Source organism: Natator depressus, chromosome 11, assembly GCF_965152275.1.
Source record: "Natator depressus isolate rNatDep1 chromosome 11, rNatDep2.hap1, whole genome shotgun sequence".
In the NCBI taxonomy this organism is placed as follows: Eukaryota; Metazoa; Chordata; order Testudines; family Cheloniidae; genus Natator; species Natator depressus.
In genome coordinates this window covers 9,693,676-9,707,146 of record NC_134244.1, presented here as the reverse complement: position 1 = coordinate 9,707,146, position 13,471 = coordinate 9,693,676, and the positions used below count along the sequence as shown (strand labels likewise).

Below are 13,471 nucleotides of genomic sequence, written 5' to 3'. Positions count from 1 at the left end.
CCCAGCAAAAAAGCAAAGCTAAGGCTTGACTTTTCTGATATTTTTACAGAAAACAGTGTTAAATATGTTTTAAACAGACTACACCTAAAATCACTAGAGGTAGGAATTTGTGCAAACACTCTCAAATAAACTGTTAGCCAACATTTAAAAAGTACAGAAAACGGGGTTGGGAGACTTAGGGAAGGACCCTTTAAAAATTGCTGCTGTAGCACTGATGGACATCACTTTGCAGCAGGAATATGTTACACACGGAAACATACTTCTTAGAATTAGCTACCTACAGAAAAAATAAAGAAAATACCATATTTATTGTCATTTAGTCTGCAGTTTGATAGACGAAGACATAAATTCACAAATATCTTTTCCAACTTGAAGCAGAATGTGACAGGGAAGCATTTTCAGGGGCAGAGGTGAAACTAGAAAAATGATTTTTCTTAAGTCTCAAAGAGAAATTTGTCTGTGGTTTTAACAGCTATGCATCAACTAAAACAATTGGTTCTTGTTAATGGACCAAAGATCTTAAATAGTGAGTGATACTTTGCAGATGCAGAAGAGCACAAAATACTGCAGTGCTGATTGCATATTTCACTGGAGAGGGCTATGTGCAGGAACTCCTCTTATTAGACACACGTAATAATACAGGGACTGGAAAGCCATGTGTGTGAGACATGGACATTCTATCTCTTGAGTGGGCAGTACTTAGCCAATTAGTACTGCCATGGGATTAGCTGCTCAGTAGGGAGTGGAAACCAAGTTATTTTCTAATGCTGGTTTGTAATTGCTTGCTTTCAGTTTATACAAACCAACCCCCGCCCCCCCCCCCAAACACACACACACATATATATATATCCCCAGTTTTCTATATCTACACAGTTTTTGCAGCTTGTTCCATAGAAAATGCAGTCTTCCTAACATAAATGAAGGGCTGCCTTCTAAAACATGGGCTAATTGTACATTCAGATAGGACATATGCTGTAGAATGGGAGCTTTGAATCTATGCTATTTCTTCAAACAGAGAAACGGTCAAACATCACTGTGGTCCTGACAGCTGAGAGGATTAATCAATGGAGATGCCTTCTATGAAGAGATCTAGTGAAAGATTCGGTGGGCAAACCTTCCCCCGCCGAAAAGGCAGTGGGTACAGCTGGGAGCCACAGCTCTTACTGTATCAAAACCCACATCTTCCAGAGGTGCAGAATGAGGCACACAAACTCAGGAGCAGAAAGCTGGAAGTGAAATGGACCAAATTTCTCCACAGTATGCAACTCTTCTATAACCTGTTTTATAAAACCATGAGTGGTGTGGAGAAAGTGAGTAAGGAAAAGTTATTTACTTGTTCCCATAATATAAGAACTAGGGGCCACCAAATGAAATTAATGGGTAGCAGGTTTAAAACAAATAAAAGGAAGTTCTTCACTCAGCGCACAGTCAACCTGTGGAACTCCTTGCCTGAGGAGGTTGTGAAGGCTAGGACTATAACAGGGTTTAAAAGAGAACTGTATAAATTCATGGAGGTTAAGTCCATTAATGGCTATTAGCCAGGATGGGTAAGGAATGGTGTCCCTAGCCTCTGTTTGTCAGAGGGTGGAGATGGATGGCAGGAGAAAGATCACTAGATCGTTACCTGTTAGGTTCATTCCCTCTGGGGCACCTGGCATTGGCCACTGTCGGTAGACAGGATACTGGGCTGGATAGACCTTTGGTCTGACCCAGTATGGCCATTCTTATGTTCTTATTTTATGTTCTTATGAATCAGCACTTCTGACATAGAAGTGTTGACACTAAGGTGATATGGGTTTTGTGCTTGACAGAGCCCTGGTCTACACTAGGAGTTGAGGTCGAATTTAGCAGCGTTAAATCGATTTAATCCTGCACCCGTCCACATGACGAAGCCCTTTTTTTTACTTAAAGGGCTCTTAAAATCGATTTCCTAACTCCACCCCTGACAAGGGGATTAGCGCTGAAATCGGCCTTGCTGGGTCGAATTTGGGGTACTGTGGACACAATTAGACAGTATTGGCCTCCGGGAGCTATCCCAGAGTGCTCCATTGTGACTGCTCTGGACAACACTCTCAACTCAGATGCACTGGCCAGGTAGACAGGAAAAGGCTCGCGAACTTTTGAATTTCATTTCCTGTTTGGCCAGCGTGGCAAGTTGCAGGTGACCATGCAGAGCTCATCAGCAGAGGTGACCATGATGGAGTCCCAGAATCGCAAAAGAGCTCCAGCATGGACCGAACGGGAGGTACGGGATCTGATCGCTGTATGGGGAGAGGAATCCGTGCTATCAGAACTACGTTCCAGTTTTCGAAATGCCAAAACATTTGTCAAAATCTCCCAGGGCATGAAGGACAGAGGCCATAACAGGGACCCGAAGCAGTGCCTCATGAAACTTAAGGAGCTGAGGCAAGCCTACCAGAAAACCAGAGAGGCGAACGGCCGCTCCGGGTCAGAGCCCAAAACATGCCGCTTCTATGATGAGCTGCATGCCATTTTAGGGGGTTCAGCCACCACTACCCCAGCCGTGTTGTTTGACTCCTTCAATGGAGATGGAGGCAACATGGAAGCAGGTTTTGGGGACGACGAAGATGATGATGATGAGGTTGTAGATAGCTCACAGCAAGCAAGCGGAAAAACCGGTTTTCCCGACAGCCAGGAACTGTTTCTACCCTGGACCTGGAGCCAGTCCCCCACGAACCCACCCAAGGCTGTCTCCCGGACCCGCCAGGCAGAGAAGGGACCTCTGGTGAGTGTACCTTTTAAAATACTATACATGGTTTAAAAGAAAGCATGTTTAATGATTAATTTGCCCTGGCATTCGCGGCTCTCCTGGATGTACTCCCAAAGCCTTTGCAAAAGGTTTCTGGGGATGGCAGCCTTATTCCGTCCACCATGGTAGGACACTTTACCACTCCAGGCCAGTAGCACGTAGTTGGGAATCATTGTAGAACAAAGCATTGCAGTGTATGTTTGCTGGTTTTCAAACAATATCTGTTCTTTATCTCTCTGTGTTATCCTCAGGAGAGTGATATCATTCATGGTCACCTGGTTGAAATAGGGTGCTTTTCTTAAGGGGACATTCAGAGGTGCCCGTTCCTGCTGGGCTTTTTGCCTATGGCTGAACAGAAATGTTCCCTGCTGTTAGCCACGGGGAGGGTGGAGGGCCTAGCCACGCACTGGGGGGAGGCAAAATGCGACCTTGGAACAAAAGCACATGTGCTATGTATGTAATGTTAATAGCAAGGTTTACTGTGAAAGTGTGTACCCATTGTTATATAAAATGTGTCTTTTTAAATAACACTGTCCCTTTTTTTTTCTCCACCAGCTACATGTGTTTCAAGGATCACAGGATCTTCTCCTTCCCAGAGGCTAGCGAAGATCAGAAGGCGAAAAAAATGCACTCACAATTAAATGTACTCTGAGCTCATGCTGTCCTCCTACACTGACAGAGCACAGACGAATGTGTGGAGGCAGACAATGTCAGAGTGCAGGAAAGCACAATATGACCAGGAGGAGAGGTGGCGGGCTGAAGAGAGTAAGAAGAGAGTCCTCCCCAAGTTCCATAGCCTCCTCACCCAGACGCCCAAGAACGTGGTGGGGGGGCCTCCAGCCACTCCACCCCAGAGGATTGCCCAAGCAACAGAAGGCTGGCATTCAATAAGTTTTAAAGTTTAAACTTTTAAAGTGCTGTGTGGCCTTGTCCTTCCCTCCTCCACCACCCCTTCTGGTGCTTCTCTCCTCCACCACCCCTCCTGGGCTACCTTGGTAGTTATCCCCCTATTTGTGTGATGAATTAATAAAGAATGCATGCATGTGAAACAACAATTACTTTATTGCCTCTGCAAGCGGTGATCGAAGGGAGGAGGGGAGGGTCGTTAGCTTACAGGGAAGTAGAGTGAACCAAGGGGCGGAGGGTTTCATCAAGGAGAAACAAACAGAACTTTCACACCGTAGCCTGGCCAGTCATGAAACTGGTTTTCAAAGCTTCTCTGATGCGCACCGCACCCTCCTGTGCTCTTCTAACTGCCCTGGTGTCTGGCTGTGCATAACCAGCAGTCAGGCAATTTGCCTCAACCTCCCACCCCGCCTTAAACATCTCCCCCTTACTCTCACAGATATTGTGGAGCGCACAGCAAGCAGTAATAACAGTGGGAATATTGGTTTCGCTGAGGTCTAACTGAGTCAGTAAACTGCGCCAGCGCGCTTTTAAACATCCAAATGCACATTCTACCACCATTCTGCACTTGCTCAGCCTGTAGTTGAACAGCTCCTGACTGCTGTCCAGGCTGCCTGTGTATGGCTTCATGAGCCATGGCATTAAGGGGTAGGCTGGGTCCCCAAGGATAACTATAGGCATTTCAACATCCCCAACGGTTATTTTCTGGTCTGGGAATAAAGTCCCTTCCTGCAGCTTTTGAAACAGACCAAAGTTTCACAGCCACTGGGAATCGTCCCAGACCTGCAACATTATGCAGTCCCACCAGTCTGTGCTTGTTTCCCGAGCCCAGAGTCGGCGTTCCACTGCATGAACCTGCCCCATTAGCACCATGATGCCCACATTGCCAGGGCCCGTGCTTTGAGAGAAGTCTGTGTCCATGTCCTCATCACTCCCGTCACCGCACTGACGTCGCCTACTTGCCCAGTTTCGCTTTGCCAGGTTCTGGTGCTGCATATACTGCTGGATAATGTGTGTGGTGTTTAATGTGCTCCTAATTCCCAAAGTGATTTGAGTGGGCTCCATGCTTGCCGTGGTATGGCGTCTGCACAGAAAAAAGGCGCGGAACTATTGTCTGCCATTGCCCTGACGAAGGGAGGGGCGACTGACGACATGGCTTACAGGGAATTAAAATCAACAAAGGGGGTGGCTCTGTGAGAAACTGAATGGCCCCCTCAAGGATAGAACTCAAAACCTCAAGGATAGAACTCAAAACGGTTTAGCAGGCCGTTGATTTGAAGGAGGGAGGGAGGAGAAAAAGAATACAAAACAAATCTGGTCTATTTCTTGTTTTGAGCCACTTCATCTATCTTTATACATCTTGCTGGCAGCAGACTGTGCAGTACGACCGCTAGCCATTGTCATCTCCTGGGTGCTCGGCAGAAGACGGTGCAGTATGACTACTGGCCATCATCTTCTGCTGGCTGCTGATTAAAAAACAGTGCACTGCCGGTAGGACTCAATCACCATGAGACGAAACTTAAAAGCGAAATGACCTGGCCGAGTCACTCCCATGTTTGCCCAGGCGCCCCTGACCTCATCAAGGTTGGTTAAAAGAGCACCCAGGACTATGTCGACGATGGCTACCAGTCATACTGCACTGTCTGCTGCCAAAAGGCAATAAACTGCTGCTGTGTAGCAATGCAGTACCACGTCTGCCAGCACCCAGGAGACATATGGTGACGGTTAGCTGAGCGGGCTCCATGCTTGCCGTGGTATGGCGCCTGCACAGGTAACTCAAGAAAAAAGGTGCAAAATGATTGTCTGCCCTTGCTTTCACGGAAGGAGGGAGGGAAGGGGGGCCTGATGATATGTTCCCAGAACCACATGCGACAATGTTTTAGCCCCATTAGGCACTGGGATTTCTACCCAGAATTCAAATGGGTGGCGGAGACTGCGGGAACTGTGGGATAGCTACTCACAGTGCAACGCTCCGGAAGTCGACAGTTGCCTCGGTACTGTGGACACACTCTGCCGACTACATGCACTTAGAGAATTTGTGTGGGGACACATACAACTGACTGTATAAAAACGCTTTCTACAAAACTGACTTCCATAAATTCGACCTAATTTTGTAGTGTAGACATAGAATCAGATCTCATCACACTGAACTGTGGTATCAGAGAATGTGGTGGGTTGGTGGTGGAAGTATCTCTGTAGCAGATTCAGGAAAAAAGAACATGAGGCTGGTGAGTGAATCCTCAGTGGCACAGTACTTGGTAAAAGGTTTACGTGTGACGAGTGTAAGGATAGGTTTACGTGTGAAGAGTGTAAGGATAGTAAATTGCATGCAGCCCCTCCTGGGAAACATCATGAGAGCCCCTACGTTGAGGAAAGACAGCTGTTACTTTGACACTCTAATTTTGCTTTGTAATCTAAACTCTGTGCACAAAGGATAGAAATCTTATCATCTACATATGACATTACATTCAAAGTTGTATTCCATGTGGGGAACACCTCCATCCTCCTTTAGCTGCATCCCTCCTGTCAGGACACTAACACTCTTTTCTTCTGTGTGTGCAGGATCCATGGGACTAAATTTCCAACAACTTAATTGATACCTCTTCATCCATGCCTTCCAACCACTTCTAAGAAGCCTGTTCTTCTCTGAAGTGTTCTGTTTATGCAGACCACATGCAAGACTGTGTTTTTATCACATTGTACCAGTCATGCCTGCAGGCTTGCTGGGGCAAGGACATTCACACTTGTTTGGCAGCGTTTACATTTTAAGGAGCTCCTTACATGCTGATGGGGCAATATAAATAACTTTGGCTTTACACTGTATACAAGTGTTAAATACAGAGGGCCAAATTCTGATCTCAGGAACACTAGTGAAAAAAAATAATCAGACAGTTCTATTTGTTCAGACGGTTACCTGTGTGACGCTGTATGGAATTTGGGACACCTGAGGATATTATGAATATTAATACTGTAAAATTGCAACGTTCCATGTAAGATCTGCAAAAATGTTATAATTTGCCAAATATGATCATCTCATTTATGTTTGTATCACCTTTGTATATTGGGTTATAGATAGGTCTGTATTACAAAACTTGTGCTATGCTTCTGGGTGACTCCCCCACACAGTTTGGCATCAGCACTGCCTATCCTGCTTGATGGCCCATTAGCTATACAATTGACCCATTGAGAGAAGGCAAGGGATACACCTTATGACTCAGCAAGGCATGGAGGGGCATGCCTATGGACAGAACTGTAAGACTTCCAAGCCATATGGTGGGCAGCTTGTGTTTGAAACAAAGTAAGCACTAGTTGCATGGCAAGACTATAAAAGGCAGCTACATCATCTCCATTTTTTCTTCAGTCCTGCTTCTTACCTCTGAAGGAACTTTGCTACAAACTGAAGCTCTGAACAAAGGACCGAATGACCCATCCAAGCTGTGGATGTGTTCCAGAGAGACTTTCAAGCCAGCAACCTCACCAATACTCCTAGGAACCTCATGGACTTTGAAGTGTTGTATTTATGTGACTGCTTTACCGTTTAACACCTCTCATTTTTTCTTTATAATAAATCTTTAGTTTTAGATACTAAAGGATTGGCTGGCAGCATGGTATTTTGGGTAAAATCCAAACCTATATTGACCTGGTAATGTGGCTGACCCTTTGGGGTCAGAAGAACATTTTGCATATGTGAGCAGAGTTTTTTAAATAACTTCTCACTGTACTGGACCTAGGTGCTGACTGGGAGCCAGAGAACTGGAATGCAATAAAGGGGGCTGTGTGATTTCTTTTTTGCTTATTGCTAACCAGTGTGGAGGAACAGAAGCAAAGTTTGTGACTGGTTGGGGAATTTAACTTCAGTGTTACCCACCAGTCTTGGGAGTATCTACTCTCCCTTTTGCAGCCTGTCCTGATGTTGGCATTTCCAGTGAGGGCTGCCCCAGGCAACAACCTGCATTTATACTGGAGTAATAGAGCTGAATTTGCATCACCAATTTCACACCTAGCTAGAGAAGGTTTCACACTGGTAATTGGATTTTGGCATATGCATTTCTGATTCTGTGGTTCAAATAGGCTCTCAGGTCCAGATCCTCAAAGGTATTTAGGGGCCTCACTCCCATGGAAATCAATGGGAATTAGGCACTTAATCCACTTTGAGGATCTGGGCCTTGGATACTACAGTAATGGATGGTTGTAGGAGATCCAAATATAGGTGGACTTGTTGATGGGCTAGTTTGAAGACTCTACTTAAACTTTTACCATGAGAGGCTTAACTGTGGATGCTGTGTCTGACACTGGATGGGCTTGTTTTACAAAGTGAATGAGGCCAGAGTCATTAGTGCTATTGACAGCATGAACGCATGGTTTTAGCGGCAGGAAACTGCTCCCCTCCCAGGAACACAGATGGTTCATCACCCCACCTCCATACCTGGACAGAGGGGATACACCCACTGACTCTAGCCACCACAGGATGTTTACTGTGTGGGATTCATCCTCTTACTTCCTGCTGTGTGCAGGGAAGATGAAAGGCCCACACTCCATGGGCAGTGTTCCTCCCATATCCCTGGTGTGGCAGGGGCAGTTAAAGCCCAACCTTCTCTGCAGCACAGAGATACAGGCCATATTTCCTCATCCCACCCTACCAGCTCAGTGGAGGTATTGTCAATATCCAGCATTTAAAAATCAAGAGTCAGGCCCTCAAAAATGGAAGACTGGCATAAAAAACATGTGTTTTAAACAATAAATGTGGTGTTCCTTTTATTTGTCTTCTGGTTTCTGACCCTTTGGGTCACCAGGGCATGACATGTTCAAGCTTTTCTTTGCAATGAGGGCCTGAAGCTATTTTTCTTTTAAACGATAACTGAGATTCTCCCCTCATCACAAGACTCCAAGCTTAGAAATTAATGAAATATCATAGGACTCATGATAAAAATCACATCAGCTGGTGACAGGGATAAATGTCGCACCGGCTCCGCCCCACAGCATCCCCTGGGGCTCTTTCCCCACCCCTATGGCCTATTCCATCGCTGTTCCTGGGCCTGCCCCGCACGGGCCTCTCTTTACAGCATCGCCCCCACGGGTCCCGCGCCGCAGCGTCCTCCTCCAACAGGCCCCTCCTCGCGCCATCCCCTCCCGCACCAGTTCCTCGTTGCGGTTCCCTGCCCAGCGCCCCGGGGCTTCTGCGGCGCGGCAGAAGGCGGCTTGTGTGAAGGCGCCTCTCCCCCCGCCGCCTTTGGAGGTGCCCGCCCAAGGCCGCGCCTCCTGCCCTCGAGAGGAAAAGTAGGGGCGGGACGCCCGCCCTTAAGAGGCCGCTTCCCGCCCCGGAAGTGACTGGGAGGACCTGCGCTCAGCACCACGGGAACTTTACCCCGGAAGGCTTCCCGGGCAGCCGAGCTTCGCTCCCGGTGTCTCTGCCTCAGCAGCGCCCCCTCTCGCCCCGGAGGCGGCGTGGCTGACCGGGCGGGCCCCACAATCCAAAAAGCCGCGGCGGGCAACGCTAACCGGCCAGTCTGAACGTTCGTGACGTGCAGCAACGGCCCATTTCGCACGCCGACTACGGAACCCCGCAGGGCGCGGGCTTAGCCTGTCCGAGACCCCGGCCGCCGGCGGGCGCATGCGCAGATTGTACGCTTACCTCATATCAGCCACGCTTGGAAGACTTCCCCTCTCTCACCATGGAGCTCCGCGGGAGGTGTTTCCGGCCGCTCTGACCTTCCCCGGAGCTCCATGGTGAGAGGGAAAGTCTGCAACAGAGCGACACCCTAGTGCGCGTGCGTCCTGCTTGCTGGGGAGTCTTCTAGATTCGAGGGCCCGACAAAAATAGTGCGCTTGCGCGCCGGGCCTGCGCGCTTGCCGGGTAGTCCTTCCAGTCGGTGCTGAGTGCGCCTGCGCTCTGAGGCTTCCATTCTTACCCAGCCCCAGCAGCGGCGGCGTTGGGGTGGAGGAGCCGCAGCCGCAGCCATGCACTGCAGTAGGTGCCGCGGGAATTAAGCGGGATCTGCTGCTCCCCTTCTACCGCATGCACCCTCTGTAACGTCCATGAGGCCGGTTTTACTTGCATCCCCCCTCCCCGTCTGCCCTTCCAGCAGCTCCAGGTAAAACCCCAGTGTCCTGTAGCATGGGGTTGATGTGGGGGGGGGGGGCTGCAATCAGCCCTTGGCTTGTTGGGGGGCAGGGAGGGGGAGGGGAAGCATTGTTTGGTGAAATCAATAGGTTACAGAGCTGCCTCTGCTCTGTGGCTGCGCTGGGCGCAGCTGGGAGCCTGACCGGGGCTTGTGGTTGGGGGAAGTACATGGGCTTTCCAGCAGGGTTTGTTCCTGGCAGTTTCGCCCAGCTTATCAGTGTTTTAAAGTATTTGGTTTTTTCTAAAAATAAGGATTTTGTATTCAGTTGCACACACATGAAAGAACAGATTTGGCAGGCACTAGCACTGTGGTGGTAGCCCACCGCAGGAAAAACGGTGGGACTGTGATGTCCAGAGGGAATTCACTTCCCTTGTTCCAGACATTTTAAAAATGGACAAAGCACTACAGAAAACAGTGTAAGGACGAATCCGGTACTGGCTGGGAGGGGTGGACTGGATGACCTAATAGGGCTTTTTCCTCTGATTTGGGGATGGGTTTTAGAAATCTAAACCGCGGGGGCTGGGGAGTACAGATTCAAGGCTTTTGTTTCATCCTTAACTCTCCCTGCTGTGCTTAGATGTGAGATTAGTGCGTGGCTGTATGTGCTGTAATACTTAGGTACAATGGGCGATTTTACTATTAGTTCCTTACCCCTGAATCTCCAGTCTGACAGTGTTTAGTTAGATCCTTTATTGTATGTTCTTTATTTAAAAAATCTGGCTATGTAATCTGAATAATTGACATAGCAGCCTTTAATGATTCTTAGTGTGTACTACTAGATGTTCTCAATCTGTGGATTATCATGGTAGTGCGCTTGCTCTGAATTGTGTCTGTGGGATCAAGGTTCTGATCCATAAATAACAGTCTCCCCACACAATGTATGGTCAATAAGGGTTCTGTAATACTTTAGTGCATATTTAGTAGTTGATATTGAGATTTGAGTAACTTGACAGTTTTTAATTAAGTACTAGTGACAATGTCTAAAGGCAGGAGGCTAGAGGACTAAATAACTTGTTTAATTCAAAGCTGTTTAGAGGGTGGTGAAAAGACAAATTATTTTGCTCATTTGCAGTTTAAAAGCATGTATTGATTTGAACAGATTAGTTAATAGTTTTTGGGGCATTAGCATGTGAGACCAGCTTTGCCTTACAGAAAGATAGAGATGCTAAATAAACCTTTTAAAGTTGCTCTTCAGGATCTGCTCTGCCCTCAGATACATGTATGCCACTTCAATAGGAAGGGAGTCTCCTTACCCCTTCCTTAAAGAACATGTCTAAAAAGCAGTATTAGTGGACATACTGGATGGACACACTGCAGTAGGTTAGAGGCTATGCAGAAAGAGCTAAATCCTGGAAGGTATATTAAGAATTAAGACTGTTTAGATTGGTGGTTGACAGTTGTCACTGCTAGTTTGATTGTGAAGCAGAACTTGGCAAAGGCTTGTTATTAAAATCTGAAGTAGGAAAATATTTGCTTGCAAGAGCCTACCTGCACACCGTATCTTATTAAAATAAGTGCAAAGCTTTAAGAGGATCCTGGTTTTTGTGTGTGCTTTGCTTTAAGAAGCACTTTTCATTACAGCTTAGGCTGGCTTCAGTTTTTACATTTGATCTGTCATTGTCACTCAGGCTATGTCTACACTATCACTTTTGTCGGTTAAAGTTATGTTGGTCGGGGTGTGAAAAAACACTCCCTTCACCCACAAAAGTGCTGGTGTGGATAGCACTATGTCGGCAGGAGACCCTCTTCTGCTGACATATCTACTGCTGCTCGACACATCTACTGCCGCTCATTGGGGTGTGGTTTAATTATGCCAGCAGGAGAGCTCTCTCCCACCAGCAAAGAGTGGAACCAGCTGTCCCCCTATATGGTTTGTAGTGTAGACATAGCCTCAGTACCCAGTCCAGCTTCCACTGATGCCTTTTAATGGGAATTTAGGTCAGGCCCTCGGTGAGTGTGTCACTACGCTCTCACATGAACTTGCACAGGAAAATGATAAAAGACAAAAACACCCTATCATCTGTGAGTGAACACTTTTTACAGACTGATCACTCTATATTGGACCTATCAGTCCACATCCTCAAAGGAAACCTGCACAACATTTTCAGAAGATGAGCGTGGGAGCTTAAATTCATAACTTTGCTAGGTACAAAATCATGACTGAATAGAGACACTGGAGTTATGGCTTATTACAACAATCTATAACCTACTAATAACCCCACTGCCAGCTGCTCCCCCAGCCCCCTTTACAGCTGGAGTTATGTTAACGTTCACCTTGAATAGCCTCTTGAAATGTGTGGTAACTACTTATGCAAAACAGTCTGTTCCACCTTGATTTTGCAGTGACACTCTGGTATGTTTCCCAGACCTAAATGAGAGCTCTGTGTAAGCTTGAAATCTTGTCCATCTCACCAACAGAAGTTGGTCCAATAAAAGATATTACCTAGCCTATCTTGTGTCTCAATACAGGGAGATAGGCTTGTTGCTGGACCAAATCCTGTAAGCGCTTGAGTGGTAAGGCTCAACTTGTGGAAGAAAGACACAAAATAAGGGAGAAGGGGAACTGCTATAGGAGGATCTAAAGGAAGCCTGGACATAGTCATTTAGCCTACGTGTCTAGGGCCTTGTCTACACTGCATGGGTAATTTGATCTAAGCCACGCAATTTGAGTTATGTGAATAGTGTAACTCACATCAACGTAGCTTAGATCTACTTAACGCTGGTCCACACTACACGATGTTGATGGGAGACACTCTCCCATTGACTCCCCCTATTCTTCTCGATCTGCTGGAGTACAGGAGTCGACGGGAGAGCGATCTGCCGTCGATTTAGCTGGTCTTTGCTCGACCTGCTAAGTTGATCGCCAGTGCATCGATTGCCACTCGTGGATCCCCCAGTAAGTATAGACAAGCCCTAAGATATTTATACTGCTCCATTATTGTGAAGTCTGAGCTCTTCATGGTCTCTAATGTCTTTATCCTTGCAACATCCCTCTGAGTTAGGGAAGGATAATTATCCCCATTTTACAGAGAGGGAACTGGGACACAGAGAGGTGGAGCCATTTGCCCAAGGTCACGCAGGATGTCTGCGATGGTGAAGCAAACTGAACCCAGGTCTTCCAACTCTTAGGCTAGTGCCCTAAGCACTGGACCATACAAATCCCTCCCAAACCTCAGTTTCATGCGTTTCTGATAGTAAACAAAAGAGATCTCTACTTTGTTGCTTATGTAGGCTGAGCTGGCAGGTGATGGGAGGGGCAGGATGCAGTCTCTAGCCTCAAACTTGTAGCTTTAGTGGCTGTATCTTACAAAATTGCTACATTTTACTAAGTCATCTGAGCTGCTCATCTTATCTTCCTTGTTGCATATCAACTGCAACTTCTCCCAATGGTGCCTCTTTGGTGCTTCAGGAACTGAGTGGTAGCATCAGAGGTAACATAACTAATCATCGCTCCATCCTTCCCTCCAGTAACCCTAACCTGAAACACTGAGTCTACTGCCTGACTTGGTTGTCGTCTCCCTGACGGTGCCAGTTTGGTGCTGCAAGCAGAGGAATCTCTCTTCCTGCTGTACCAAATGAGCACTGTTTAGATGACATAGAACAGCTTTTGACTGGGCGAAGGTAAATGATTTTGCCTGAGCCAGGCATAACGTGAAGGGAGCCACAGTGAAAT

At 47.1% G+C, this 13,471-nt stretch overlaps 1 protein-coding gene across 34 annotated transcripts in view; it reads left to right on the top strand.

Moving 5' to 3' along the window:
* Positions 1-9,547: 9,547 nt before the first annotated feature.
* CLASP1 (cytoplasmic linker associated protein 1) overlaps positions 9,548-13,471 on the top strand; it is a 265,289-nt gene continuing 261,365 nt past the window's right edge. For 8 of the 34 annotated variants that reach the window (XM_074967106.1, XM_074967117.1, XM_074967089.1 and 5 more), the window contains exon 1: positions 9,549-9,768. The gene's annotated coding sequence lies outside the window, so the exon portion shown is untranslated. Of the gene's footprint in view, positions 9,769-13,471 lie in introns of all 34 variants that reach the window. The other 26 variants (XM_074967084.1, XM_074967092.1, XM_074967090.1 and 23 more) reach the window with 6 other exon arrangements.